The following is a 22659-nucleotide window of genomic DNA, read 5'->3' as shown; positions in this document are numbered from 1 at the left end:
AGAGGAGAGGAGAGGAGAGGAGAGGAGAGGAGAGGAGAGAGGAGACTGGGGGAAATAATCAGATATCTGAAGATTATTGTGAAGATGGTCAATTGTCTTTTGTACCCAGTTCTGGAAGGACAAGAAGATACATCCTTAATTTCCAGTGAAGAAGAACGGGCTACATATTTGGAAAATCCTTCTAAGTGCAAGGACAGTTCAAAACAGGAGCAGACTATCTGGCAATGCTGGAGCATCTTCCTCAATGGAAATTTGGAACAAATCAGACAAAAAGTTTCTGTCATCACAATGGTCTTACATCTATTTTCTTTCATAACTGTTGGCTCCAGTCAATAAATAATCTTGAATATTAAGAAGTAATTTGAAAAATACATTTGGAATGTGGAGAAGAAATTGGATAGACTGAACACACGCTAAATCATCAAAAATCCGGGTATCATTTTAAGTCAATGTATTCTTACCTTTTGTATGCCTTTTCTGTATTTTTATTTTCTGTTATTTTACTTTAAAATTCATATATGTATAATTTCTATTTACAGATCATCAATAAGGATAAAGCATTTTACCTGTTCATGCAAACAGTACTATTACTCTGCTTACACTACTTGGTCCTCCAGTCAGGAAACTGGTTTCAGCATTGTCAATACTCTTTTTCCTTGGCTTCTATTTCTATGTAGCACATGCTCTTCAGGTATGTATAGCTTTGTAGACTTTATGGGGAAATATTCCACATCCAAAACATATGTAGTTTCTTTTCAGTCTCATATAAATAACTAGAGTTTATTATTTGACAAAATGTCTGAAGAAGTCTGATTCCTAAACAAAACCAGAACTTTGATGTTGAATTTTGCTTTCTGTGGTTAACAGCCTATTTTTACTGTGATAAGTAAGGCCTGTGAGTAATAAAAATGAAATCCAGTATCTATGCTGTGATAATGGAACCCTAAAATGAAATTAGTTAGTGATATTAAAAAGTATCACTTGTGTTTTTGCACCAAACCTCAAGATATTTTATTTTCCTGTGCTTAAAAACAACATTAAAGAACATGTATGGTTCACGTTACCAATATTCATGACCTTGATTTTAATGTCAATCGTTTGTGTATATGCTTTTATGGAGCATAAAATATGCTACATCAGAGAGCAAGGATATTGAAGGATTGAAGATCATTTGCCTATATTGACAGAGTTCAGTCTATTCAGAATATTGACTGGCATGTCTGTTCTTTCTAAGAAATTCAATTGGAAAGATAATGAGCAAACCATTTGTATTTATCAATGTGATTATCAATCTGTTAGCTGCTTAAGGACTTTGCATGTTCATATCAAACAATAATTAAAGTTTTCAAATCAAAGTGTTTATCTTCCAGTGGTTCTTCTTGCATTGGTTCTGTGATAAGAAGGGCAGTGAACACGTGCAAATGGACGTTTTATTTTACGTTATTCCCTCAAGTTGTGTTAGAAATGTGTCAACTGTTAGAAGTAGCTGTATTAAAAATGTAAATGGTGTACACAGAATCAAGTAGCTGTCAGTTATCCTAGCAGAGACAAAGAGCTAAGTAAGATAAGTAGCATCCCATTGTTTTTGTAGCTCACTCTGTCTTCTTGTCTTGATGGAGAACCAAGGGGTTCCAACATAACTTTTCTGTTTAATACTGAACTTGAATCATCTCAATTTACCTGGCTTTGGCTGATGTTGAGGAGTTTTTTTTAAATAGGAGACACCTACTTATGCTTTTTGAGAATCAACTTGCAAAAAGACCACCAAAGTCAAAAAATGCCTATAATACGAGCCAATCTGGAGAAAGATTGTGGTCAACTTGAATAGAATTGTTCAAGAACATGAATCACAAACCACTGCACCTTTCTATTAATACAGTTTATACAGAAGAAAACCACTATAGGTCAGAGAAGCTTTTGGAGGAACATGTCTAGAGCATAATTTTAGCATGTTTAACTCACTTTTTTTACAAGGATAGGAAAATATAATTCCTGGATAGAAGTGAAATACTGCTTTCAAAAGGCCTTGGAAAGTGAAGTGACTTGACTTCTAATTAGAGTCAAAGAAATAGCTCATGATCCAAGATGTTTTTTGAAGAGAAAATAATAGTTCTAAATTGTGAGATGCCTTAATAAATTGAGTAAATTGAAAAAAATGAAAAAAACTACTAAGTCTTCTTTTACTTACAGTTGAAACCTAAGGTTGTCTGGTTTTACTTGTCAGAACTTGCTGTTCAACCTGTATATTAACAATGATTTTTGTAATTGAATATTCACATTTATATTTGTAGTTTGAAGTTTTAAAATGCAAACTCTACTTTCAGTTTTCCCATTTAATGTTTTATTTGCAGTTTTAAAATATTTTTTCTGACTAACAAAAATATTTGCTTAATCAGAGGGTATTTATTATGATGAGAAACTTAGTTTTCCTGTGTATCTTCAGAGGCCCAATGCAGCTACTACAGAAATCAACCTCTATCAAGGAGCCTGTGCCTGTTTTGGACGGTGTGATACTCAGAAAAATATAGACCTAATACTGTAGGATCTAACCTACATTTTCAGAGGTGCCAATGAATTTAAAATTTAGTAATGTTGAAAATATAACAGATTAAATAATGACATTCAGAAAAAGTAAAAGTAAGTAAAGAGTGGTTAGGAAGAATCAGAATATATGAAGTGTGATTAAGCAAAGTAAACAACCATATTACAAGGAAACTGGAATGATATATTTATTTAAGTTGGCAGGAGAATGTATAATTGAAGATAGAATTGGGAAAACATGGTATGCAGTTATTCTGAGTTATTATATTTTAGCAGATTTAATAATATTTTAAAGTGGTGGCATTCTCCTTATTTAACATAACTGCAATTGGATCAGACAAAGTAGTAGAAACTGCTGCAGAAAGACAATCCTATGGTTGGATATAGGTTGGAAAGTCTTAAGTGTCAGCATTTAAGTGTGTTGACATTTTTTGTCCAATTTTGAGAAATAAATAAGAAAATGTCATAATTAAGAGACTATTTTCTGTAGAGTGCTAGAGAAATTGTATTTGTATGTAGTTTTTAGATCTCCAGACTGATATTATGACGTGCAGTAACAGTATAAAGACATGGTTGCTTTCTTAATGGAGTTTATGTGTGTGTATTAACTCATATAGCCCAGTTTTAAGTTGGCCAAAGCACAGAGAATTATTTTAATTGCCCAATTTTTATAAAGAGCATGAATAACTCATCTGGGATGCTTTTGGCTGCTGCTTTGAGTGGCTGTGTAAATGGATTTTATTGCTGGAGTGTATGTGCCCCATGAGTGGAAGGACAAATTATTTGAACAAACAAAGCCCATTAGATGGTATCAGCAGACTACTACTTGAAGTACCCTCATGTCCACTATCCTCGGGACATTAAATAGCAACATGGGTGCAAACATCATGGTTTCATTATTTCCAGCATACCACAAAGATGGAAATGATGCAGTATATCTACTGTGTGATTCATTTAACTTTATGTGTAATAGTATAATTAATTATATGTAGTAAGTCTCCTTATGACCATTAGCAAAGTACAATTTGATTTAGCATACTGGATATAGGATATGGATAAAGGAGTCATGAGTTACTGGGGTTTAAGATTTTCCCCAGTGTGATTTTTCAGGGATTCTGTCTGGTAGTAACATTTCCCTTTTAAGGGGAAACATACAGCATGACAGGGAAAATACTTCTCTTGAACAGAAATCAGTTTCTTTCTAAATTCCACAAGAAAAGCTGTAGTTATGATTTAAGACAGTGTCTCTTTTTTGGTGTCCTAAAAGCTGTGATTCTGAGCTTCTGGAACATGACTGTTACCAGAATCCACTTTTATTCGTTGGGGAGGTTGATGGAGGCAAGAGAACCATGATTTCCTGCACAAGTTGCTGCCCATGCATGTAGTTAGGGATGAAAGATTCATCAGCAGGATGGTGATTTATGTATTTTCAAGTCCAGGGTCTGAAAAGACCTATTTTATTACTTGCATGTGCCTTGCAAGGGACCTTGATAGTGACTGTCTTTGTGTTGGATGCCTTATGTATTTATAGCCCCAATAGTACTGATTGTATTTTCAGTACTGTGTTGTACATACCGCAGAGTGACTTGTTGGTCTCGTGGCTTTTCTCTCTCTTATTCTCTAACAAGCTATCCAGCTTATTAGAAACAATAAACACCAGAAAGATTCCCTTCTATGACTGATCACAAAAGCAAATGTTGCATTACAAATCAGTGACAGAGCCTTCTGTATGCTCAGCATCACAAAGGGGGTGAGGGGGGTAGCAGTTCAGTGTCAACTATCAGTGTCTCAGCACTTTCATTTGCTATTTCAAATACAGTCTGGAGAAGTATCCATAATCTCCTAACCAATCACTAATCCACAGGGATTTTGAACTGCCAGCCTGCAAGATGTCTGTTTTTACATAGGGGTCCATGCAGCAAAGACAAGACATTAGATTCCTCATAGGAACACTGGACTATGTCACAGAGTGCTACCCTTCTGTTTTACTCATGCACCAAGCAGGAATTTTCTATTGGTTTTCTCTTCTCCCTGCCTCCTCCTAGAAAAAGTAGCCATTCTCACAGCCTGCCTCAGAAGATAAAGGACTGAAGTATAGTACCACAACAGGTGATTGATTCAGTTCACACAGGTCTAAAACTATGTGATCAATAGTTCTCAGACTTAAACAACTATTAACATTGATTTGAAACACTTGGTTATGGTTTGTTACACATTATATTATCAAGAGCTTTTTGCTTCCCAGAGGAGAGATCCTAGACAGTAACAGGTCAATTAAATCAGCTTCTTAAGTCATCTTTTAAGATGAGTGAAAACAACTCTGCATTTATAGTCTCTCACAAAACATTCTGTACTTTATCTACATTGTGCACAAAGTTGACTGACGCCACAGCCTTGCAACTACCTGGTACACGTTGCATCAGATGTCTATGGTACAAAAAGAAGTCCTCTCCTCATTAAACTTGAACAAATGATAACTCAGTATAGTGTTGTCTTCATACCCCAGTGTATCAAGGGTCTGCATGATGGGCATGTCTAATCAGAGATAGGTATTTGCTCACAATCAAAACCTCCACCATGCTCAGGGCATGCTTTGTCTCCATATAAATATCTCAGAGTCAGGACACTCTGAAGAAATAGTATTCTTCTACATCTCTGAAGAATAGTACATAGTACATTATTTTTCAGAGACTTAGAAGATAATCATTAAGTATATGTTTTGTCAACAAGCTAGTGAGGGGTAAGACCCTCTTCAGGAACTTTTATGTGACATATAGCTCTGAATTAAGTTGGTCAGAACCAACATTTGAGGTTAGAATTGGTAACATGAGAGTCTTTCTAACCTTCAGCATATCTAACCCTTGTAGCAGGGAGTCAACAGCAATGACCTGTCTCCTGGAGTTACCTTTTTCAAATGAGGACTCCTAAACACGTGCTTATTCATAACAGACATGAATAGCTGTCCTGTTCTAACCATGGGGATGCTGAGAGCTCCTGAAAAAATGTTTTGTTTACCTGTGTAGTAACATTGAGTTTGGGGTTTTGTGTGCCTTTTCTTTCCCTTACCTTTCTTTGTGTCTTGTGAAACTTTCAGTACAGTCTCTTTACCTGCTTAGCCAAACATACTCTTCTGAAATAATCAGCAGATCCTGCAGCCAAACCCAGTATGATTATAGCTGATAGACTGGGCGTTGCCTAGGTGAAATCTGCTGACAGAAACTCTTTTGCAACAGTACAGATCATTTTGTGTCAAAGAGTCACTTAACTAGAGTTACTCACAAACCTAAATGAAAAGACTTTCTGTTTGAGTATCCTAGCATCATCAGTCTCTCATAACCTCTTCTCCTTTGGTAGTACAGGACTGTTAATAGCTTTGACACTATCTGGAGTTTACCTAATTTCTCTAAAAGTGCATTTTTCTTCAATAGCTGCTTCTCTTCTTCTGTACAAGGATACAATATACCTTACCTTGTAGTAAGATTTCAGAAAGACCTTTGTTAATATTTTTACCTAAGAGTAAAAATATTTACAGATATACAAAATATTGAGATCTATCTTACCTATCTGTATATTTTTTAACTAACAGTAACTGGCCTTTCCTGTCTGCTTGAGAAGTATTCCCGTGCCTTGTAAAACACATAGTAGGAAAAGTGGGAATATACTGCATAGGTTAGAGATTGCCTACTGAAATAATAGGAGATTCTCACAAACTTGTGCTGATTTAGTTAGGATGTTAACTGTGCCCACTTAAGGCCTGTTGCCAAACCCTAGAAACAATACTCTCCTCCTTTAGAGGAAGCTTGAACTACTTTATGTTCAGTTTTCTGCCTCATGTTTTAGATAAAGTTTACGTTGACTCCTTGAGCTTTAGTTCCTTAGCAAGTTATTTTCTTGGAATGGGGCTGATTTCTCTGGATTGGCAAATTTTCTTCTCATCATTTCCACTCCCTACTATTCTTTTAGATTCTGTTTGCAGAAAGACCAGCAGGGTTTTAAGAGCACAATATGCATGACTGCATCTTTTCCTCTAATGCATCTTCCCTAACAGTGGGAAAGAATGGCACTCTCAGAATATGCTCATCTAAGCTTCCAGTTCCCCAGGATCTTGGAAGGACTTCTGTGCAATAGCAGCTTCAGCATCTGCCACAGATAGCAGGCAAACTGTGGGTGATTGGCAGAGCTAAGAAGAAATAGATTTCCAGTGCAGGGGCAATAGACTCTTCTTCAGAGACTTTAATTACAGCACCCCTCTAACTTATTTTCAAAACAGCAATAAATGTTTTATAATCACACATGAAAAGAGACCAACTTTTCACCTTCTCCATCAATAAAAAAATGAGGGTGCATCAGATGAATTTGGCAGTAGGCAGATTCAAAGCAGAAAATACAATAAATTATATTGTTTTATATGTTCATGGGCAATACACCCATGACATTCTTTGCCTAAAGACAGTATGGATAAAAGAAGCTCACATGGATCCAAGGAGAGACTGCACAAGACCTTGGAAGAGAGATCTATTAAAGGTCACTGACTAGACAAACCACATCAGCCTCAGGAAACCCCTCAAGCTAAAACAAAGCTGGATGCTGGAACCCATGGGCCTTATTGAGTTTGCTTGTCCTGATCCTGGTGTTCTCTGAGAGAGTTAACTTGTCTAAGCATTGGCTTATGTCTGCTGTTGCAGATAGGTAAATGGGCCAAGTGTAACCCTGGCCTCTACCACACTGACCTCTCATATTCTTAAAATAAGGATTATTTATGAATCTTGGCATGCTTGCACTCTTTGCAAAAGTGAAACAAATACTTTCAAGTCTTTCTCCTTCTTAAATTCAACCAACCCGAGACAACCTTAGTCAGTCAGTCTTTTACTGCACTTTCAGCTTTGCTAACTACATAGTCTGTGGTATTTCATAGATTTTATGGTATATGTTAACAAAATGCCTCTGCCTCACCTTTTCTTCTTCACTTAATCGTGCTGTTACCTAAACCAAATTTTATTCATCTTTATCTCTTTGGAAACTTGTTTCCACCATTGTCATTTTGAGTAGTGACTTTTCTTGTTCCTTATGCTGGCCTTCTGATTTGCTCTACTGGAGAGAGAAAAAAAGCAAGAAAATGAATAGAAAATCCATGGGATAGTGTTGCTTCCATCACAGTAATTTGGGAGAAAGAATTTCATTCTGTTATTTGTTAAATGAAGAAATAAAATCCATGGATCTATAATGCCAAATCTGTAAGTCGTGTTCCAAAATTCAGCAAGCCAGGATCGCAACCTTTTGAGAGTCTCAGAAATAACTTCCCTTCCTTTCAACTCAGGGAGTTGTCCTGATAGTAGGTTTATCCTCCTAAGTCACTTAGCAAGGACAAAGAAATTCAATGGGAAGACTATATTTAGCAGAGATTAAGGTGGTCGATGCTTATGTTCAATTCCCTGGTCAGCTTAAAGTCCTTCCAATTTTCAGTAGATAGGCATAGATGAGTGCAGCTAGAGCCCAAGGAGGAGGGGAGTAGGAAGAGATGGAGGAACAGGGGAGAATCTAGAGCCCTTCATAGCATCCTTTCACCCTCTGCCTCCTGCTGCTGATCAATCTGCACCTGAACAACCAGTGCTTTAAAAAAAAAAAAAAACAAACCAAAACCCTGTCCTGTTTGGCTTTTTACTTTTTGACGCCTCAGATGTTGAGCAAATGAATGCAAACCTCTGTGCCAGGGCTCTGTCTCTTTAACTTTGTATGTACACCAGCAGGCACAGTAGGAACCCGTTCTGTTTTGAACATAATATAGCATAAATGGCTGATAGAAAGGAAGGAATCCACATTTTCTATTACTTCTCTGGCCTCCTGGAATGATTAATATATATTTAATGAGTTCTACATGCATGCTTTATTTAAATTAAATGTTTCTTTTTTAACGAGACCACTTAAAAATGAAGTATGGAAGCTGGGCAAGCCGGTATTAAGGTTAAATTTACTATAGTATTTTAAAATAACACAGTAAAAATACTATGTAACACATTTTTGGATGCCAAAGTTTTTGAGAAACTCAAACCACTGAAGAGGTGAAGGTCACTGGCAGAGCATTTGGAACTACAGCCTATGGGATGCTGAACCTATGTCTGATGGCTTTTCTTCCCCCTCCTTTAACAGACTCATCTGCTTTATATTAATGACTAGTATGTTCAAAATTGAAAAATCCACTGAGAGATGAGAAAGCAGGCAATTTAATTTTTTATCATCGGGTCCATGGATGAGAAGTGTAAGAGGATGAGATGTACTAGTTCTAAAGTCTTGAAGGTCATGCTGACCAGAAACAATCGCTTTAGTTCACCAACTAGCTGTGGTTAGTCCTTGTTGAGTAAATTTTTCAGTTTTCAATGCAGAATGTTCTGATTTTTTTTTCTTACATGTTATGGTTATATTTAACCAATAAAAAAATGAAATGCTCTTTTGCTGCGTTTTAACTGAATTCGATTTTCCATCTACATACAGTTTACAACTGTAAACTGTAAATTTTTTCCAGATAACTGGAAAAAATTAATCATGTGGTAGAGAGAAGCCATTACATCTTCTATCATAAGATGTAAAAAATAAGAATCAAAGGTTAGTTATATAAAGGATTAAGTAAAAACTGTACAGGCATGAAATAACAATCCGGATAGCAAAAAGAGTCGTGTTTTGTAAAGAGGGCATGTTTTAGTTGAATAAGGGCCTTTAAAATTAAAAAAAAAAAGCAAAACCAGACCAAAATAGACTGCATAAGACAAGATCTTTCTCTTTTCTCTTTTAAAAGGTAGCTAGAATTGATTATTTAACTCATAGACACAAACCAATCCACTTAGTCTGCTGATAACATGTACTTGTAGTTCTGAGTCCTAAACAAACACAATATGGGCTTTGCAAGTGCTTTAGAAAGCCTTGGTTAATAATCAGTTGTCCAGGAGTCCCCTCTGACCTGCGCGGGCCCTCGGTCGTCTTGGAACAAAACCCCAGCAGCTGTTGCTTACATGAGCCATGATGGTGCAGTAACTGCACCCCTCGCCGCTGCCTCAGCCTCCCTCGGCTTTTTTGTGGAGCGCAATGAGACAAACCTGCATCTGCAACTTACATTCAGAGCAAATTAAAGAAAGCTGGGTAGCTGAGTTACTGAGACTCACCTCAGAACAGGGTAGAAGGAGATGACCTAAGGTTAGATGACCCTGACTATCAAGTGTGTTGTCTTGAAAAACAGTATCTGCTCGACAATTGCTCTAGGGTTGGAAGACATATGTTGTCATGTTCATGCTGTATCCGCTGATAGAGATTGTTTTTGTTATACATACTGGATATTTCCAACTCCACTGAACCTACTGATGTGTGAAAACTTCGATAAGCTCAACCTAGAGGTCTCACACTAGGTCTGAAACTTGAAAGTCTCTCCTTTGTTTGAGTTACTGCTTTTGGCTAATGGATGTCTGTCTTTAACTCAAGGATCAGTCTATGTCCAGCATCTACAGTGGTCTTTGAAATACTTTTTTTTTTTCAATGATGTCTTTGTTAGAGCTGGACAAGTTTCAATGGAAGAATATCTCAGTTTTGTGCTTGGTCAATGCTATTGTATTAATTAGCTCCTTGCATAGGTTTCAGCATTAAGGCTCTTGAACACATTAAACTGCAGTCCACACTCACATCTTGGTATTTAAGGGAAATGCAGAAGTTCTTCATTGATTATGTTTTATACGCAGTGAGAACTTAAATTTTTGGGTCTGTACTGTAATGGAACTTCCTTTTGAACTGCTGTCTACGATTACTGTTTCCTCCACTTTCATCAAATGTTTTAGTGATAATATAAGCATGAGCCTCGTTCAGTTGAAAAATATATTTATTTTCTTTGAAATAAAGTTTTCCTTTTTCTGAAAAGCTAACGAGTATCTCCCTGAAGTAATCTTTTTATGTTATTCCTTGTCTCTTAACAAACGTCTACTTAAGTACTGAGAAACTTCTCAGTGCAAGAAAGGCTGTAGAGAGACATACAAGATGTCAGGAGTCTGTCAGGGGTCAGTACATGGTCACTCATGACCTCAGGGGCCTAGAGGGGTGGAATCCTTGTGACATGATTTGCAAGAGAATGTGTGGGCTTTGACGCATTCATTTATGTAGCCTTAGAAAGTAAACAGGATACTGCTTTCTTATTCGGTGAAGACTTCAGTCATCCAACTCAGCATCTTCCATCAAAGTTCTTTTCTTTCCACCGTTTTTCATGTGCCTCTTGTTTATTTCAGCTAGCTCTCCCTTAGAATGATGAGTTGTATTCTTGAGAAAAGGATAGTTTTGGCACTACTTGTAAATTTGTTGTCATATGACACAACCTGTTATTGTTTTAATTCTTGCTTTCAAATTAAATGTCTGCCTGCCTGTATGTTGAAATCATGTGTTATTAACAACTAAAATAGGAATACCTAGATCTAATATACAGCTTTTTATCTATAGATCTCAACATTTTCTTCAGCCTGGGATGAGATTTTGTTCCTTTTAAAACTCACAGAGTTCAGCTAGAAGGGGCTGAGGCAGGATTAAACCATGTTTATACCCTCTCACTGTTGGACCACTTGACAGATGATACCGTAATGATCCAGCTCTTCTAGGCTCCGACTGCCACTGACTCACAGCCCAGCATCTACGCAGTGCTTTGTGCAGGCTCTCCTGCTGCACCCAAAACTTCTGTTTTTCCAGTAGGAGGAGGCTTCAGGCTTCCTTCCACAATTCCTACAGAAAGGTCTTTCCCTGGGTGAGATAAGAGGCTTTCAGTGCCCTTTCCCCAGGCAGGTCTTCGTATCTAAAGTGAAGAGTGTGCAAGACTGGTGAGGTTTTCAGTCACTAATTTTTGGTTCTTTTATGTGGAGATAGATACAGCATGAGACCTCCTTTAAGGGAGCTCTTCCTAGATGGATTAACCTTTTGATATGCAATAGGCACTAGTAACTAGGCACCTTACCTCTGGAACTATGACTTTCATGTTTCCAAAAAAACAAACACGCTGGTGAACAAAGCATTGCCAAACACTTACTTCGGATCTTAGGTTATTTTAGAGTTTTTATAACCTTACTATATGTTGCCTTGGGACTTTCTGAAAGCATTATTTTGTCTCTTAAATTCAGTGAGAGGTAAGACTGTTTTAATTGTCCCTTGGAATCAAAAAGCCATTGGTGAAATTCCAAGTCAGGAAAAGGATTAAGGCCCTCATCTGAACTCACACTGCAAACCTTGACCAAAAACACTATCCATCTTCCACCTTGATAGAGATTTAACATCAGCTAGATGATTTAACTTGAAATGTCTGTAGGAACAGTAACTTACAGTCTGCACTCCGATGGTGGGATGAAAAAGAGAGCAATTACGTTATTTATTGTGTTAATCAATGTAGTTTGTGTTCAGGAAATTAAGCTAAGTCACTTAATTTCTTTTTCTGTTTATTTGCAGGTCTACTTTACCTGTAGTGCTGAGCTATTTTGATGGTTTGGTTTTTATGGCTTGCAACGAGCGTGAGGCTTTCAAAACCACACATCAAAGGTAAGCTAGTTCAATACTATTCTTGTTTATATGCGTCCCTAAAAATATCGTATGTTTACAGGGGAAGTTTTCGTCACTTAACTGAAGGGCTGAGCTCTGTTGATAAGTCAGACGGTCCTGGGTAAAGGATGTTGTGAAGCAGTGTGTGCTCCTGCAGGAAACTCTGAGAGAGATTTCTCCCGGTGCTCTCCAATACACCAAGGAAGTGTACTGCACCAGCTTTTAAAATAGTGCAACCTGATCCTTTCTTTACAGCTCAAAGAGTGGGGGTGGGGAGCAAAGGTGGAAGAATAGTAGCCCAGATCCTCCTTCCCATTTTGAGTTTGGTTTTCTGTGTAGAGTGAAGAAAACATCAATTTTGCATGAGCATTATAAGAAAGGACGCTTTGCTCTCACCCTTCACTGTTCTTGTGACGTAGGCCAGGTTTAATCTAGTCCCTGTCAGAAGAAACTAAGTACACTTACAGGGTTATAATGAGCTTCCCCCTCATTTTCATTTTCCCTCACTGGTATGTAAATCATTGTTTGTAAGGGATAAAAATCTGTAGGAGTTATGAAACTGAAGTGATTGCACTAATGTGGAGCTGCTTGTAGTTAGTCTGCAGCATTTATCGCGCTGTTTAGTGTTGCAAAAGTAAAATGAAACAAACTCCAAATCAAAAGATGCTGGTATTCTCTAACCAACTAATAAAAGTAAAATTGGCGGACTGAAGTAAATTACTAAACATAACTTTGCAAGCAAAGATAGAGAATGTACGAGTCAGGAAATGCGTTTGTTGGAGTTTCACTTGAGGGTAGGAATTTAAAAGTTATCCAGATATAGTAGTTCATAGATTTAACTTGGAAAGACTACCAAAATTAATACTTACTTAGTAGCTGTGACAGCCAATCAGTACACTGTCATACAGTGCAATCTTTGTGAAATGTATTATTTTGTAAGAGAAGATGTTCATGCCCATAACCACATTCAGCCAGAAATGAGGATACTAAGAGTCCTGAAAAAGTACGGTGGTTTTGATGCTCTGTTTTGCCAGCTACTGTTGCCTAGTTCTGGGCAAATTCAATTTTTAATTCTTCATGCAATCTAAAGGGCATATTTCTCATCTGATGAACTCCTACTGACTTACTAATTTCGATTCATCTTTTACAACAGATTTATTTGTAGCTGTAATCCATGCTGAGACCAATTTTTTAGTCTGCTCTAGGTGCATCTTGTGTACACACTATGTGCACGTTTTAAAGTAATGCCCTGATTAGCTAATATCGTCTATACATATGTACTATTCAGAATGATAACTGTACACGTAGAAAATGTTAATGAAAACTACTAGAGTACTTCAAAATACTCTGAAAAAGTCTTACTTTTTACAAAGCATTAATGCCAGACTCAAAAATTGTTATATTAGACATTCATCAATATAGCTAGAGGATAAGACCCAGGATTCAGAAGTAGGTTTGAGAGAAGGAACCGAGGAAAACAACACTTCTTGTTTCCAGACACTAGAAATTAAACCCGCATAAAGATTTCTCCAAGAGTGCTATCAGTCTTCAGTTAGAAGGGTCAGGCCATCACTGGCTAGCTGCTGGAAGGAAGAGAAAGTTTTATTTTCTTTCCTACTTTCCATAAAACACCAGTTACTATAAAAGGATAGCTGGAGCTGTGCTGCTTTCTTCCTGCACCTCAGGCTCCATTTTAAAAAACTTTTGATTTCCCTCACTGTATCTTACCCATTGTGAATAATTATTGCACTTTCCTGCTGTTAATAGTTTTGTCATATGGCTGCAACAATGGACATTTCAGATAACTTAAGAGCTGGGTACAGGCTTCTAAAAAGCAGTAGCTGGACTTGCAGTCTTGTTAGTTATGCATGGCTGCTACTTGTTAAAGTGCTACTGTGCAAAAGCCGAAACACTGGAACTGCCTGCTTGCAGAACCAGGAAGACTACACGGCCTGTATCAGTCCAACTAAGTTAGCAACACCCTTTGCCACTGAAAAGATAGAGTTTTAAACCAAAGCTGTAGAAATTTATAGTGTAGGCCTTCATGGCCACCAGAGAATGCTGCTCGTTATGATTAGAAATTATGAGGCTGCATTTTTAAAAATAACTGGGAGGTGAAGTACAGAAGTCTATTAAAAAATCTAAAAGTATCAGACAGAAAATTGGTACAGTCAGAATGGTCACAGATACACAACAGTTCACTGATAATCTTTTTGAAGTGTGAAAAGGGAAAGGAATGGTCATTCAGATAATCATATGCTACATAACTCATTTATGTAATTCAAGTAATCAGAAGAAAAGCAGACTTACATAAATTGATAATAAACAAGCCTTGTTTTTATAAAACAACACACATACACACACAATATTGATCCTGCAAACCTAAAAAGGCTTTGTATTGTAACATAAAATTAAGTAAAAACTACATCCTGTATATATTAAAATACAGGTTTCAACCTCCTAGTGAGTTAATACAGTTTCACTTTTCTTTGTAGTCTAGTAACCCAACTCTATTCTCCAATGCTTTTTGATAGTTAAACCAGAAGGGGCTATTAATGTGAGGATATATATATATGTGTGTGTGTGTGTGTGTGTGTGTGCACCTTCTTCCTTAGTGCATTAATTTAAAACATATATATAATACAGAGAAAGCATGCTCCTATTTTATTTGCTGAATACTAATACTTTAACATGTGAGATATTGTTGACATTTGTTTGTCATCTCTGGGAGTGTGACAGATCTGCAGAACGACTAGTCCCAGTCCTAAGGCCATAATTTGAGAGCAAAGTGAGCCTGAAGTACACAGAAACTTAGCTCACAGCGATGAGAGTTGGCTCGTTTCTTTGCCTCACTCTTTAAGCCATGTCCCTACCCAAGCTGCTTTTCAAATCCACCTAATACATCTACCCACATTTTGCTTTCAGAAAACGGACAGTGTGTTGAGGTTTGCTTTATACTGTTGCTACTTTGATTTCTTTCTGTGAGGAGCTCCAGAGCTGCAGAAGCAACCTGGCAGCAGTGCTCGAACTCTTGAGTGCAGCAGAACCAGGGAGCCCTCCAGGAGCCAGTTACAGCTCTCGGTCACTGGCCAACCCATTGCTTGTAGAAGTTAGCATGCTTCAGTTGACATTGATCCCTCAAGGGACTAGCTACCAGCTAAACAAAACTGGAGCACAGGGCTAGCCAAGCATAGATTCAATGTGACCTTGTGTCAGGACCTGTGATCCTGTTGTAAAAGCCAGCTATGTTACCTCCTTGCCCTCCGAGACTCCCAGGGAATCCCCAAGTAAATGGGGCGGGGGCGGGGGCGGGGGGGGGGGGTGGAGTTATTTACATCTCCTTCTTGTCTCCCTCCCAATCCTTTTTTTTTTTGTAAAAACAAGACATGATGGAATCCTTTAAAAAGTCATAGTTGTTCCCTTATGAAGGCTTGCTACAACAAAGCAAGAATAATTTGCCCCATTAATTATAGATAAAGGAAAATGTGTAAGTATCTATGTGGTTAAAGCAGTGAGCTTGCTGTCATTGACAGTATCATGACTGCTCTATACAGCCTGCAAAGGCAGATGCATTTGAATTTTACTGGGAGGTTAGACTATTTAAAAGCCAGGAGACTTGTAAAGTCTATTACATATACTGAGGGTAGAAATGCCCGTTTGCTTGTGCAGAGGAAATAGAGCAAAGATACACCAGAGCAGAGAGAGCTAGCAGGACAAAGGAGATACTATTGACTCATTCCAGACTGCCGACTTAGCAGCTCAACTTTGTTTCCTTTTAACTTTTGTAACAGGAGGAGCTCAAAGCTTCTCGGTCTATTTTTTGCACAAATAGAAACACCCAGACTTCAAAAAGTAATACACTTTGAAGAAACCCAACGCATTAACACATTAAAAGCTGTGTGTACTGCTAAACACAGGGGTTCAGGGTTACTTGAATTTGGAGTGAGTAAATGCTGATGTTTTAGTAATAATATTACACTGACGCGTTCTGGCAAACAACTCACGACAAGTATCAGTTCGTAAAACACTTTCTGTTGGTTTTAGTGTGATAGGGACGTATTGACTTTGCAGTGGGTAAGTACTACTTCAGTATTTTCCCAGACCGAGTCCAACCCCCACAGACACTCTTTTTTTTTTTTGCCCCCCGGTAGCACATTGCAACAAGTTTCTAACCTTCTAACGTTACACTCCTAACACTGTGGCAAGCTTACGATGTGTGTGACATTTAGATTTTGTCCTCGGTGCTTAAACTTATTTCTTATTAAAATAATAGTAGTAATAATCAGCTTTTTATTGTCCACTCTGGACAACTAAATGTTCGAGGCCATTGATATGACAACTCACGTCTTCTCTCAGCCAAACCCTCCCAGGATCATGTTCCCGGGCAAGGGACCGGCCCTCACCTCCCCTTTGCTCCCAGGGCTGGGGAGTGGGCAAGCCTCGAAATAGCGGTTTGACTTCACAGATACCCGCCCCTCCCCACCGTGCACCCCTCGCCTCTCTCACCAGAAATCGCTTCTCGAGCATATACCGCGCACTAAAAACGTCATAAAGCGTCATAAACGCAATTTAATCGGCATCACTTAACCCATCGAAGTTTTGCAGTATTTTGGTCTGGCCATCGCCCCCTTCTCCCTCCTCCCCACCCCCCAACCGTCGCGATACCGGCGTGGTGGTTTGAGGCGGGCGGGGCCCCCGTGTTGTGTCCCCGTCCCGCCCCCCCCGTTGGTGTGGCGGGCTGTCACTCAACGCGACGTCACAATACGCCTGTGTGAGCGGTGTAAACACTCGGGCGGGCGTGAGAGTGTGTATGTGTGTGTGTGTGAGTGACGCGGGGGCGCGCCTTCCCCCCACCCCCGCCCCAGCTCGGGCGCGCGGCGGGGGAAGGCGCGCCCCCGGTTGTTTCCCTCCGCCGATGGTAGCGGCACGAAAGGTAGCATCACTGGAGCAGGGGATGATGTAATTCTCCCTCCGGCCAGTAACTGCCTGCGCTTGCACCGATCCGACTGGCGAAAGGGGAGGAGGGGGCTGTTTTACGCGTGATCGTATCAGCATCTCCTGATCGCGCAGCACCCCCCTCGCTCTGCTCATACACTCCCCCCCTCCCGCCTTTCCGCGGGGCGCGGAGGTAGGAAAGAGTTGGGGGGGGGGGGGGAGGGTGCGGGGAGCCCCGCGTCGTGTGTGCAGGGTAAACGCCGGTGAGCGCCGCGCCGAGCGGTAAACAAGTCTGAGGTGCCCTCCGCCGCACGGCAACTTGCTGCAGGCGGGGTGTCGTCGTCGTCCCCCCCCCGCACACGCACACACTCACACTTCCCCCCTAACAAAAGCCCGTTTAATATCAGCGTCAGCTTTTGTTCAGCGGGCAGCGGCAGCCGTCCCCTCTCCCGATCATCTTATTTCACCAGTGGGTGTCCGTGTCTGCCCCCTCACCGCCTTAAATCCACGGGTTCCCCACGCCCCGTGCCCCGTGCGCGCATCTCCACTCTCTCCGTGGCGCTGACCCTCTTCCTGCACCGAGCGCCTCCAACCCCAACTCCCCTCTGTCCCCTGTCCCCCTCACGCCTGATCTCTCCTGCCCGCTCTCTGGGGCAGCAGGCAGGTAGGCAAGCAGGCAGCACCCCCTCCACTCCCGCCTCCACCACCCCCCCCCCCCCGTCTCCGAAAAGGCAGCAGCTAAATGGCACTTACTGTCAGAAGAGCGGGAGGGGGGCGGGAGGGAGGGGGAAACCCTTCTCTCGATTCAGAAGCAAAATAGCCGCTCGCAGGACGTTGCCAGCAAAGGAGATAGCGAGAAAAAAAAAAAAAAAAGAAATAATCTTCCAGTAGCGTAGGTGGGGGGTGGGGGGAAGAGGAGGCAGGATTCGCCTTTTAACCGGAGAAAAATAAAATTTAAAAACCCAACATTGTGCCCCCCCTCGCCCCCCCGGTTGCCTTTTTTGTGCAGTTTCAGCAAAGCTGCGAGGAAGTTGGTCCTTTTGTTCCACTATTTATAGATTGCGTCAACATTGCGAAAAGGAGAAGGCGGAGCGGTGGCACTAACTCCTCGCCGAGGGGGGGTGGTGAAAGATATCGAGGTGGAGAGGCGGGGCGGGGGAGGGTAGGGGGAACGACACATACGAGCCCGGCGCGTCCGAGTGGACCTCAGCCGTTCTCCTTCCCACACCCGTCGCCCCGAGCACCGGGAGAGAACCGAGCGGAGCGGCGGCGGCAGGGAGAACCGTGCTGCTTCCCCGCCCGGCTGCCGCCGCACAGCACCGCCCCGCGGGCGCCCAGGCGAGGAGCGACGAAACGAGTGGCTACGGGGCCCCGAGGGCCCTGGAGCCGCTCGCTTCGTCGCTCCTCGCCTAGTCGCTATCCTCCACCTCCAATCCCTCGGTTAGAACCTGTTGTGACCCCTCGGTTGGCAACTCAGAGGGCAGGTGCATGTATCGCCCGGCCCTGTTTTCTCTTCGAGGTGACCGAAGGGTTAATTTGGGGAACAGAGAAAGAAAACATGGGGTCTTTGAAAGCTAGAAGTCACTTCTCCTCCGCTACTCGAGGCAAAAGGCGGGAGGGGCTGGGGGCGACGGACACGGCCGGCGCTTTTGTGGCCGAAGGCCAATGTTTCTAAACTGAATGTAAACAAAGAAAACTGCAAACACCAGAGGAGGGCCTGCCACCGCCGCCAAGGCTGGGGAACGCGTTCCCAAAGGGGTGCCGAGCTTCACCCTCCCTCCCCCAGCTCGTTTCCGTCCCCGTCCTCAGCGCGCACGGTCACGCCGGCCGCCGCCCTCGGGTGCCACGGGCCGGGGGGCGCTTTCCGCCGGCGGGGACGGCGCAGGGTAGCAAACCGACGCAAAGAAAAAAAAAGGCGTCTTTTTTTTTTTTTTTACTTTTAACTCGCTTTGGGTTTTGGTTTGTGGGTTGGTTTGTTTTTTTGCGGGGGGGGAGAGCTAGGGCTTTCCCCTCCCGCCCCGGGAGGCAGAGCCGGCCGTGTCCCGGGCGGGCGGAGGCCGGGACCGGGCTTGCCCGAGCCTGCCGGCAGCTCCCGGCTCCGGCCCCGGGGCTCTGTGGAGCTGCTGCTGCTTGTAACGTGCCCGTGGAAACGTTCACAGGACTCCGGCTCCGTTGGCACAACCTTCTCTGTTTAGACGGGGAGATCCTTGCCTGCCAGCACTAAGGCCGGCGGGGTGTCACCGCGGGGTTAGAGAGGAGCTGGAGGAAGGAGGAAGGCTGGAGACATGCGTGACCGTGACACCGCTCTTATGTTCGCCCTAAAAACAGCCGTGATAGACACGCGGATGGCCAGCAGAAACACAGCCTTGGGACGGAGCATGGTTTGGATCCCCCAACCCCGCTTTTGTGAAATCTACGACGAATGATTTCCCCTTAGTTATGCTTCGTGACAACGGCTGTCTTCACGATGGTGATTTTCGATGGGAGAAGGCGAGTCCCTCCGAAATCCTCTTCTCCTGTCCCGCCCCAGTCCCCTGCCTGAGTGGGGCCGGGGAGCGGGGAGGAAAGGTGAGGGCTGGGGAAAATTCCGAGGGCAATAAAATAGAATCCGTTAGCGTGCTGCCTTTATGATCCCGGGCTTCCCTCTCCGCTACAACTTCGTGCTTCGAAAGGAGGTCTCCGTCCCGCTTCACCACTCTTGCGACAGGACACGGCGCTTTCACACCCGCCGTGGGCTCTCCGTGGGGTCTGCGGCTCCTCTTCTCCTGCTCTGCTGTGCTTAAAAAAAACCCAACTCCACCACTGCCCCCCTCCCCCCCAAAAAAGAAGGGGAAAATTAGAAAATAACGAAAGTTGCCGAGCCCGAAGACGGGAGGTGTAAAGTGTCACTCAAAACACGGATCGGACCGTAGCAAAAGTGAACTCTAAAAGAGCCCTTTAACTGATGATGTAAAACTTGACTGGTGGTGGAAAGTAGTAAATAGTGGTAATAAAGAATAGATCCAAACTATAGAACCGTGAATAAGCCTGTTTGGAAAGAAATGAGCTGAGTAGAGGATAGGTAGGCGATCCCCTTGCCTTCTTCTCTGAAAATGTGGAAGAAAATGGGAGTGTGACTCTCTGGCGCTTTTTTTTTTAAAGACCAGATAAAAGTTTGTTGTGTTTTGTTTTGGTTTGGTTTTTTTAAGTAGCTTTGTGATGGAAATAGCCGAGGGAAGATGAAAGCGAGAGGTGAAATGCGTGTGTACTGCCGAGCGGGCATGCCCGCCCCAGCACCGGCAGCCAGGGGCCGAACTTGGGCAAAAGCCGGGGCGCTCGGCAGCGGCGCTTCGCGAATCTCGAAAGAAAAGCTGAATTGTTCGAACTTAGGTAACTTAAGGAAACTCGTTATGACCTACATTGCTTTTCCGAGTGAGCAGCTGCAGCCGCGGCCCCGGCGGGGCCAGCCGCGCTCCCGCTGCCACCCCGCGCCCCGCGGGCGGGGCCGCCCTCGCCGCCCCCCCGGCCCTCCCCCACCGCCCGCCCGGGCTCGCTGCGTCCCGCGTTTACAAATAAACTCGCCTGGATCGAGGCGGTTTCGCTTCTGCCGTCAGGAATTCCTCCGCGTTTGGGGTTGGGTTTTGGGGTTTTTTCTTGGCGGACAGAGCAGCGTGCTCGCTCCGGTGCCTCACCGGCTGGTCGATGAGGGGCACAGATCATTTAGGCGGAGGACGTGGGGTTTTGTCTCCCAATTTTTTAAGATTTGTACCTTGTTTTCCGAGGAGATACCGATTGTTTCCTGCACCGGACAGTAGATGCCTTTTAGAGAAAAGTTAGAACGTGTTGCGGACTGCTTTGCTCTTAAGATACACAAGGAAATTCTGAAGTTCCTATCGAAAGTTTACCAAACAGCTTCCCATATTCCTTCTGGCGTGTAACATTAAAGTAGCAACGATTAGGATCCAAATGTACACATTTTCAAGATTCATAGCTTAATCTAATTTGCAGCGAGCTCGGACAGTTGCACTGACTTTTTCTTAAACGATGCACCGTCAGCATCAGGGAGGGAACCGAGAATATTTTAACATCTCGATTCAAGTAATTTGTGCGCGTAGTCACCACATCACAGCAGCCCGGCGAGGCTGGGCGAAATCAACCTGATAGCTTTCTTTTTTCTGTTAAAAAATGACGGAAGAGTCGAGATTAAATGACCTCAAAAAACCAAAGCAAAATAAAACTGAAAAAAACCTTCGCTTTTTGGAAAGAAGCACTGTCTGCGACTCCTTTGCCCCCCACCGCTCCCCTCAATTCTCCCTTCTCATTCAGCGACACGCCGCTGACATCGGCAGGCAAAGCGAAACGCCAAAATTCACCTCCAAACGCCTGTATCTTCCGGTCGGGCATTTAGCGGGTTCACACACCGCTCCGAACACTGCTTTTGGTGTTATTAGCATTATTACTGCTCTCTTTTTGCAAACTTTTAGGAATTTATTGGGCTAGTACGGCAACTCAGCGCATTTCAAAACGGGACAAAGACATCAAATCCAATGTAATATTTTTTAATTTCTTTTTTTTTTGGTGGAGAGTTGATTTGATGCTCTTGACGAACAACTTTTAACAGCTGTGCGTTTCCTGCAACAGTCGTATTTCAGTCTATCTACTTAAGAAAGCAGCGCAATTTGGAGATAGCGGTCTAACGCAGCTCCCCATAACCCCTGAGCAGGGGTGGAGAGCGGAGAGTGAGGGCTGGAAAACGCCGGCCCGAATTTTGAGGGTCGAGTTGTTTCTTGGTGAGGAGATGGCACCTCTCCAAGCCCTGTTTCCCTACCAGATGTGTTTGCAGCTGGACACGGGGGAGGTGTCTCCGCTGCCTCCCCGTGGGGACGAAGCACGGGCGCGCAGGCATCTCGGGCTCTGCTCTGGGCGGGAGCTGCCAACCCTCGCCAAAGAAAGGCAACGCCTTCGCCTGATAGATTTTTTTTTTTCTTTCAAAGAACCCCAAAATTCCCCCGTGATGTCCCGGAAAGAGAGCGGTGGTAACTGCCACCTCAGAGCTCTCCTTGCTGACAAAGCCCCAAATGTCAAAGGCGTTTTCTGCTTGTGTGAGAAGGCGTTTGTGCTTGGGGGGGGGGGGGGGGGGGGGGGGGAATAAAAGAAAAAAGAGAGAAAAATCAGATCTAGCTGGGGAAAAAAAGAGATGTGAGGGAGGAGTAAGAGGTGAGAAGAGTTTTGGCTGTGTTGGGGCTAACCCAATGACTCTCCGCTTCCAGCGAAGCGGGAGCGATTCCGACATCTCGCACTTTCTCTTAGCGCTTTGCCCGGGGCTTCTCCGGGAGCCCTACGGCTCACCTCGGGCCACAGTCCCTAGGCTCGACAGGGCAGCCCCAGGACCTGCCGACCCCTTCCCTTGCCCCTCGCTCAAATGCCCCCAGAGGAATTGGACAGTCCTGAAGAGGGGCGAAGGCGGCCGGCGAAACTCCTTCCAAACCGCTCTCCGTGCAGTCAAGCCCAGAGAATGGGGTCGAAGAGTGAGATTCCGGGAAACCTGTGGAGGGAATGGACGTGACCTGCGCGTCAAAGCGAAGGCGAAGATAAGCAGCCGCAGTTAACACCAGTCACTTTTACCGAGATTTTGGGGGCTTCCCCTCCCCCCCTCTT

General features: G+C 43.0%; 1 long non-coding RNA gene across 2 annotated transcripts in view; it reads right to left on the bottom strand.

Annotated features, from left to right (window-relative positions):
- The window catches only part of LOC133625243 (uncharacterized), a 47373-nt gene extending 29039 nt beyond the window's left edge, over positions 1-18334 (bottom strand). Inside the window, exon 1 of one of the 2 annotated variants that reach the window (XR_009818551.1) lies at positions 17776-18334. This is a non-coding gene — a long non-coding RNA (uncharacterized LOC133625243). Of the gene's footprint in view, positions 1-7494; positions 7625-17775 lie in introns of those variants that run through there. The other variant, XR_009818553.1, reaches the window with a different exon arrangement.
- Positions 18335-22659: the final 4325 nt, after the last annotated feature.

Source organism: Colius striatus, chromosome 1 (assembly GCF_028858725.1).
Source record: "Colius striatus isolate bColStr4 chromosome 1, bColStr4.1.hap1, whole genome shotgun sequence".
Lineage (NCBI taxonomy): Eukaryota > Metazoa > Chordata > Aves > Coliiformes > Coliidae > Colius > Colius striatus.
The sequence above is the reverse complement of the archived record's forward strand: the minus strand, read 5'-3'. Positions and strand labels throughout refer to the sequence as shown.